Below are 8,836 nucleotides of genomic sequence, written 5' to 3'. Positions count from 1 at the left end.
TTCTCGCGGCTGCAACCCTCTTTTCTCCCCCGGACACTCAGAGAGTGAGTACAAGGGATGACACGATTTCAACCCCTAACGCGTGAGACGAAGAAGCTCATAGGTATTTCACTAGCGCGCGCGCAAAAGGTGTCGTAACGATTTTCTGCTCCTTCGAAGGAATATGAAAGGCGATATTTGCGCGAACGCAACCCCTTGCAAAAATGGTGGGCTAAGAGGAGAGTAAGGGGTAAGTTGAGGAAAAGAGGGAGGACTCGCGGATTTCTAATGGGACAGAAGGTGCTTTAAATGGAGGGGAAAAGTTCGTTGAAGGAAGTTAGGGGTAGAAAGACCCAGCTTCAGCCTCTAACAAATACTGGGGGTGGAATTCAGAGTATGAAAGGAGTGGAAAGCTTCTTTGGCACCTCTCTTACTTACTATACTGTTTCTACCTCATGTTAGAATTTTTCATGTGATTCTATCAAAACAAAACTTCTCTTCGTTCACTTGAATCTCTTTCTTCTCAATGGCATAACTTTTTTCATACTTTTAAAGATGGCTGACTAAAGTTATGTTTTTTCACTTGAGAAATGAACTGAGTAGTGATATGAGTATTTTCTATTTGCCTATTTCAATCGACTTTGTTGATTTAATAATTAGAGTAATATTTATATTTTGCATTTGCCTAGTAAATGGTTTTAAAAAGGAAATAAATTAGAAGACAAAGAGGTTTTCGTGTCGCCTGTTAGAGACTTAGAGTTGGTAATTAAATACGAGGAAGCTTGCTTCGCCTTGTCTCACAGTCACCCTCTCAATCTTCCTCTCCCGTAGACTCACCCCTCAAGTTCGTTCTTCTTGTACACCCCCAGTGTACTCTGTGCACGGAATACTAGAGAGGGCTGTATTTAATTCGAGACTTCATTCGATTTACTTCAGCTCGTGGATTGGATAGAGAAGAGCAGGACCACGTCTATCACCCTGAATTCACTCTTGGTTCGTTAAAGGTTTCGACTCCCTTAAGAAACTTACTGGGGACAATTAACGTTAGAAAAACACTGGAAATATTAATTGTTCTTTCTTCTAACTGCCATCTAAAACATTTAACTACATAAATTATTTACTTTAGTAGCGCATAATTTCTCTATTATATTTTTTCTCAATCATTCTCTGATGATTTTTTTGTTACAATTTTTATGCAATCAAATGATTATTTTTATTCATGAAAATGATAGTAATTTTTATAGAATATTATTAAAAATTACTCTTTTGACTTCAAAGCTGCATTAATAGCTATTTTCTGATGAATTCCATTATGATGGAATATCGGAGTGATGCAGAGAATACATAAAAGAAGCGTGTTATTTTTTTACGGATATTGTAAATCAATTTGTCAACGCACCCTATAACATCGCGTATACAGGCACGTAAAGGGGTGCTATTATTGGCAATAACAATATTACACAAGCCCATCCCTTTAGTCTTGGAGACCCTAGAGGCCTCTCTTACGGCCGTCGTTTCCTTTACCTGTATTCTCTCGTATCCTCACACCAACTCCAGTCTCCCAATTTCCCACTCACACTTCTATTCTCTTATACCCCTTCATACATGACTACAGGTTGTCCTTTTACTCTTACTCTCTTGCTCATGGCAAAACTCAATTCCCCAGGTCGAGTCTGAACGGAGAAGCATACACTTTGCTTGCTCCTGCATTGCACAAGACGAAATTTCATTTCTCTACCTTCCTCCCTACAACACCCTTTTACCACCCTCGCGTGCTCTCGGCCTGGTAATTGTGCTTACTAAGGAACCTTGTGTCTGCACTTGGTCGAGGTAGTTACAAAGAGACCAAAAATCAATTTTTCATATTCAGTCTTTCAAGTGTTCTACCATTTTCTTGAAAAAAGGTAGATTTTAAAGTCAATTATAATGGACAGCATCAAGTCATAGACATTATAAGGTCAATCTTGTTGGAATATTTATTCAGTCTGATAAAAATGAAAGAGCTTCTTCAACAATATCTAGTGAATAATAATTATTGAATAACATGCCGATAAAAGCTATCAAATTAAAAACAACTCATAAGCTGAATGATAAATAATATATTTTTAATGATCAAATTCAAATATAAACTATGATAGAATGATGTATTTTGATGAAATAGGAATTGAATATGAAATAATATTTTACTTACTTACTTGGTTTAAAATTTTAAATGAAACAGTTGATAAATTATTGAAATTTGATAAATAATGATAAACTTAATGAAATGTTTAAGAGTATTAACACTATCGTGGGCATTTGGATTTGATGAATGATCAAGGTTCACTTGGAATTGACTCAATTTCAACTAGTCTAAAGTCTTGTCTTGGCAGTTACTATAAAACAATAAAAGTTATCCAAGGATCTAAACTTATGTTTCTCATCATATCTAATGTTGAACTTAACCCAAGTCTTAATCTATTCAAGATCCAACATATCTTCCACATCATTTGAAATTATTTACTCCAATAATTGTAGTAAATACTTATAGAATGATATGATGGAGAGTATAAAACAATGAAAACTTGAATATCTGAAATGCAAAATATTTGTTGGTTTAGTTGTTTCTCATTTCTAGCAGCTTGGGTTGGTTTTCTCGTCCCTAGAATATACCACCTCATCCTCTCTTTCTTCGTCCTTCAGAACTTTGCCCACTGGTACAATAAGACGGCTCAATGAAAACGTCCTTTACTGGCGGCAGTGAATGCTTATACGTCTCGTTCCGTTTCGCTATTTGCGAGATATCTCTGTGAGTGCGCGCCAGCTCAGCCAATGAAAGCGCGAGAGAGGTGAGCTTTTACGGCGTTCTTACAGGCGACGTAGTCCGACGGGGGATGAAGAGAATAGTGTAGCGCGCGCGTCACAAGAGTTGCCGGAGGTTACACAGAGAGGATGAGAAGCTAGCAAAAGAGGTGGAGGAGGATGAAGGGGAAGAAAGGAAAGGAAGACTCTACCTCCAACGTCGTTCTTATTGTTTCAGCTCGACAAACCCTAGCGCGTATACCTCAGTCTTCTAGCTCTTTCTCCCTTTTACTTCTTCCCTTTATATTCTACCAAGCTTCCCTTTATCTTTCTCTCATCCTACAACCTCAGGCTCTTTCTGGCCCAAGGCAACCCCTGCACTTTCTCGCTTCTCTTATACCCAACCTCTGTGCTTAGAATTTTAATGGACCGGCTTAGAAATTGTTGGCAGAATTAGATTTTACAACAAGATTAGGCGCAATACTATGAGGGTACGGGCTTCTGTCAACTCTAAATCTAAAATTACTAAATCCATGTTTTAGATGTATACTTTATAATTGATTTAATTCTTTTTCTTTTTATCATTGTCTCCAAGTCAAATGCTCGTAATAGAAATGCTTCAATGAAATTGTTTGCATAAAGTGACCATTCTAAATATTTACATTTTGATTAGTTCAACAAATACAAGAACAATATTGAACCAACACTAATGACTCTGGTGACCATCGGAAAAAACGACTGTCAATATCAAATATTCTTGGAAATTAAATCAATCTGAAATCACATTGCAAATCCAAGATTTTAATACACTATGAAATGTGTAAAAAGTGTCTACAAATCATGTATAATTTGTTTATAGACATTTTACATTGAACATGCTTTATATATGTTATTTTAACACGTTTGTAAAATCTTGGGATTTATAGTGCAGTTATGTTAAAGATCAAATTTATATTCTAATTTTCAAAACATAATAATTGATAATAAATAATACTGTCTTAGTAAGGATTATTAACTATTTTTTTCTCTATAGTTAGCTATAGTTAACTAAAAGAACTTTTCTTTATTGTAACTCCATTAAAATGTAAATATTTTTTTCATGTTTCATTTGTGGAAATTAATTTATTAGATCTATTAAATTTAAACTATAATTTATGGAGAAAAAAAATAGACTTGATAAAATCGCTTATCAAGACGCTTTGAGGAATGAGGGTACAGTTATTAGAAAATTGCGAGAGATTGTAAGAGAATATTCGATAACGTCTAAGGGTCTAGAGATGATAGAAGAGCCGCAAGGGAAGCCGCAGATACGAGTTTCGAATTAATAATTGAATAATTGAATTAAAATCATCATCGTCATGATTACCACTGCCATTAATAAAATACATGTTTTTTATCTCTTAAGATTTATCGTAAAGAATAAGGGGTGGCTTTTATATGTAGAATAAGAGGAAAATACAAGATTTCTAGCCATTCAGCACCCTTCGAGCAAGATGCTTTAAATAAATGAAACTTCTCGTGCAAGAACAGGCGGCACTGGCATATAAATTCTCTCGCTTCGTAATTTCGAACTCAAACACCACCAGGGCACTCGTACACCCTCTCTTGCAACTCCATTCCTCGCTTTCTACTAAAACCCACCCTCATAAGGCACTTGTTCTCCTTCAGTTCCCAAGGTCGTCCTTCGACTTTCCTTTAGGAACCTGGGGACTGTGATTTTGGATTGCCAACTGCCAGCACAAAGTGACGACAATAATTATTAGCTTAATTGTGATTGCAGGGGTGAGATCTTCTTGTGGCGATTATCGGTGTTTCCCTTCTTCATCCCTGAGACTTTAGGGAATTGTTTTAGTACTGGAAAATGAATTTTCTGCTATTCTATCTTGCTGTCGTTTAGTTTGAGAGAGAAAAGGTCTGAACTTGAAGAAAAAATTATTTTAAAAATTTTCTAAAACTGTTTTAAATTAAGAAGAAATAAGATAAAGCCTCTAACCTTCAATAATGTTGAAAACATGATGCTTTTTTGCATTAAATAATTACACAAATAGTAATTTTTATTTCAATTACAAGTTCATAATTATTATTTAGGTCATTACATTCTTTGTGAATTATTATAGAAAGAATCTCGTTTTCTTTTCGAAAAATATTTCTACCACTTTTTCTTTCATTTTAGATATATATGTATAATGTATATAAAATAAAATAAAACGGATTTAGCAATCATGATTAAGAAGTATACGTTAATAGGATTAAACGTATGAGCTTATGATAGTAAATGTGAATATATAATAATAAATGAAAAGGAAAAGTTTGAAAGCAAAAATAATAAATAAGTTTGAGAGTAAAGTTAGCAAAGTTTCAATTGCTTTGCATAAAAGACAAGTGTGCCTGCTGATCCGTAGTCTAGTTCAAACGACTCGTCGTCATTTCTAGAGAAGAAAGTCTGAGGTAGGCAAGCTCGGTGCGGGGAGTTAAGAGAGCTAGAGTTTATACGTAGGACAAGGATGAGGATGAAGAGTACGCGGCCGTAGTTGGTGTGGGTTGGTTGTGCTTTGTCTGCAACTTCAGGCGGGTGTTTCGCGATTATAATTTAACGACGCCAGCAACGAAGCGAAGTTGGCCTCGGAAATCAATGCGGAGACAAAAGCTGGCGACGAGTACCGGGCACGAAGAGGTATAGAGAATATACAAGGGGGTTGAGGAGGGGGGGAGTGAGGGTGTTAGAAGGTTGAAAAGGGGGAGAGTTTTAGAGCGAGTTAGACACATAAGTGAGGGTGAGTGTAGTCCTCGTGTCTGTTTTGAGCTATGAGAATATATAAGGGAGAGTCTCAAGCTCTCTGAAAAGGAGATGAGACCAAAAGCAAGAGGGATGGAGAGACGGTGAGATATGGAAGAGGGTGTCGTAAGTATCCGCGACCGAGGGCTTTCAACTTTGAATTCCGTACCGTCGTATTTTCCTACTGGATAATGCTCACTGAAAATTTTCCCTGAGATGTAGATACAACTCATTCCACATCCTCTCGCTGAATTTCATTCCCATTCTTGGATACCAAGGAGACCCTTTTGACTATTCTGTTAGCCCTGATTTCAGCTCTTAAATTTTCGTGTCCTCTGAAACCCTCTAGTCTTAAATGTAATAAAGTTACTGTGTTGTTTCAAATTGTAGCGTATGGAAGAATTAAGATTTTTTAAATTATTTTTAACTTTAGAGTAAGTTAAATGATATAGACTTAGAAAATTATTTTTATTTTTCTAAATAAAGTAAACTAACAAAATAAAACATTGTATCCAATGAAAAACACAACTCAATCATTGAATGCATTTTGGGTTCAGTTTGAATGTCAGAATAACTTTTGAGTATGAACGTCTGATTATAAAATTTTCTTCACACAGAATTGATAGAAAATTTCACTTTATTTATCGGTGTTAATTTAATCATAATGACTAGTGACATCGATTTATGAACAATCTAGAGTGATTAAATATAAATATAAGCTGATTAAATCAATTTAGAACATGCCTTCAATCAATTAAATCGATTGAAAAGTTAACAATTTTTTTCAATTTATATTTTATTTGTTATTTTGATTCAACTGAATCGAGGTTATAGAGCATAAAAATTTCAATAAAAGCGAATGAATATAATCGGATAAAAAAACAGAGGGAAAAAATTGAGTAGGAATAATTGGACGTGAGGAATGAGGGTGAATATTTCCGGAAAGTGATATTGGAAATGGTCTCATTCTGTGTAGGGGATAAAAAGTGATAAAAAAAGGAAAAAATAGCAGGATGACCGTGGCAATCCTCAACCCACGAGATTCCCTAGTTGGAGATACTCTGTCGCCCTCCAGGGTAACTCTAATCGAGAGAAAGAGGGAAAGAGGTGAAACGAGGGTGGGCATTTTGTGGCTGGGTATTAAGAAATCTCTGTGGACGTTTGGCGGTCAGCCAGCATTCCAGGAGAATTAAAATACCGTAGTATAAATGTGTAAGGTGTCCCAAATTTTTTAAAAGCTAAATCATACTTTTAAACTATTTTATTGAATTAATTTAAACTTTTAAAGACATTCAATTTTTATGATCATTTTGCATTTAATATTTAAAGTAAAATTGTACAAATGTTCAAAGTACAATAAATTTCATTTTTTATTAAAAAGTTTTATCTATTGAAAATATTTGAGTATAATTTTAGTTGAAATGAAGTAATTGAAGTTAATAAATATTGACCTCATCTAATGGAATATAAATAAGTAATTTTAATTAAAATCATTTTTACAATTTATATTACTGGCATCTTAATGAAAAATTACAGTGAAGAAACATCTCTTGCGGTGATTAACGCTCGAATGAGTTAGAATTTGAAGCTCGCAATGTTGTTAGAAATGAAGATGATGTTGAGATGATGTAAGAGGAATAACCGTACCTTGAAGAAGTCCCGGCGACCTGGGCGAGGTTTCTCAACATAACATTGCGCGTCGTGTACAAAGTCATAGCTTGCGGGCCTTTCATTTGTAAACGAAATTACAGAATAAGACTTTACATGTGACACAGAGTAAATGGAAATGAGATATAGCGAAGAGTAAGAGGAAGTAGAAATGATGCGAAATGAACTCAAAATTCATCAATTCGTTCCTCCAGCATTTCATTTCTAACAAATATTTTTTTTTTGTAGTTTGGATTAATTAAATTTTTTTCTTTATTTTATAAAATATTTAAAAAAAATTATTTTTCAAGTATTTTAATTTTTTTCTTTTGAAATTTTAAATAAAGATAAACAATTTCTACCACCTAGTGTTTTTCGTCCTTTTCTTTACTCATTGAGGGGGTGTCTAGTAAGACGGGGGTGGCAGTATGGCCGCTTACCCGACTCCGCCCTCGAACGACTCTCGAGAGGGAGAAAACTTGGGAAAACTAATCCTTATACATACTAATATATTCACTATAATATTCATTTTTTATTTAAAAAAATAAAACTTTGTCGTTTATATTTTTTTCAAAATTTTCAAATAAAACGTAACTATTAATTTTATTTCTCTATAGTCATTAAAGTTTTTAGATATAAAAGAGTTGATGGAAATTTTTTACATACCTGAGAAATAAGAAAAAAAAGTGTTTCGGTTGTAGTCACATGTTGATTAATTATTGTGGTAAAAATTTGAAAAACTGTTTCTTTTTAGTGAGTCTGATTTATGTGTTGAATTTAGACATTTTTTGATTTAAGATTTGGAGACGAGGACTGATCCAAACGAGCCGAAAGAAAATCACGAACTAAATGCTTATGATGAAGTTGAACTGGTCAGTAGTCAGTCTAGTGGTGGACATAAAAAAAAATTCAAACTACTCTGTACCCCCTCCAAGTAATACCCCAGTAGTGACCGGTGGGCCTACTTCCACTTTTGAATGTGGGAAAGGAAACCAGTTCGCGATATAACAGGAAGAAAGTGAGTTTTAGTAAAAAGAAGATGGGTAAGTTATAGAATGTGGTTTCCATTCAATAATCAGGATTTCGAGTGAACACTACTGTCCCTTTGCTTGGATTGGATAAATAAATAACGGAAAAAAGTAACTCGTAACAATTCTCATCATCTCCAAAACATTTCTCTGAACACTTAAAAACAAAATAGTAAGAACAACCATTTTTGAAAATTTTTTTTAACTTTTTTTTAAATAGTATCTTACATCAATAATTTTTTTTAAACATTAATAAGTATATCTTTTTAGCCAGAAGATGGAAATTATCTGTAGAATAGAACGCGGTAAAAAATTGCTAAGCAAAAATGGCAATAATAGTTTGAGCAAACCCAAAACAAATCATAAACATCAGTCAGGATTCCTAGAATGACAATTAAATTTTTTTAACTTACTCGATAAATTAAAAGTATTTCATTCCAACATATTTATAAGACAGCAAAACTTCTTATTGGTTTTAAACAAACTGATTATAATTAATTCTTCAACAATAAAAAATTACAAACGTTTCTTAAAATTATTGAAAACATTATTCAAGTTTTTATTGCAACTCATATTTGTTTCTGACTGATTCCGCATGTTGCCATAGTCATTTTTATAAGCAAAT

General features: G+C 34.0%; 1 long non-coding RNA gene across 1 annotated transcript in view; it reads left to right on the top strand.

Moving 5' to 3' along the window:
• Positions 1 to 8,043: 8,043 nt before the first annotated feature.
• LOC118074423 (uncharacterized) overlaps positions 8,044 to 8,836 on the top strand; it is a 34,147-nt gene continuing 33,354 nt past the window's right edge. The window contains exon 1 of the long non-coding RNA XR_004691207.1: positions 8,044 to 8,201. This is a non-coding gene — a long non-coding RNA (uncharacterized lncRNA). The remainder of the gene's footprint in view (positions 8,202 to 8,836) is intronic.

Source organism: Chelonus insularis, unplaced genomic scaffold (genome assembly GCF_013357705.1).
Source record: "Chelonus insularis isolate UGA/USDA-ARS -01 unplaced genomic scaffold, ASM1335770v1 contig_135_pilon, whole genome shotgun sequence".
Lineage (NCBI taxonomy): Eukaryota > Metazoa > Arthropoda > Insecta > Hymenoptera > Braconidae > Chelonus > Chelonus insularis.
Note: the sequence above shows the minus strand (reverse complement) of the source record. Positions and strands in the feature narration are given on the sequence as shown.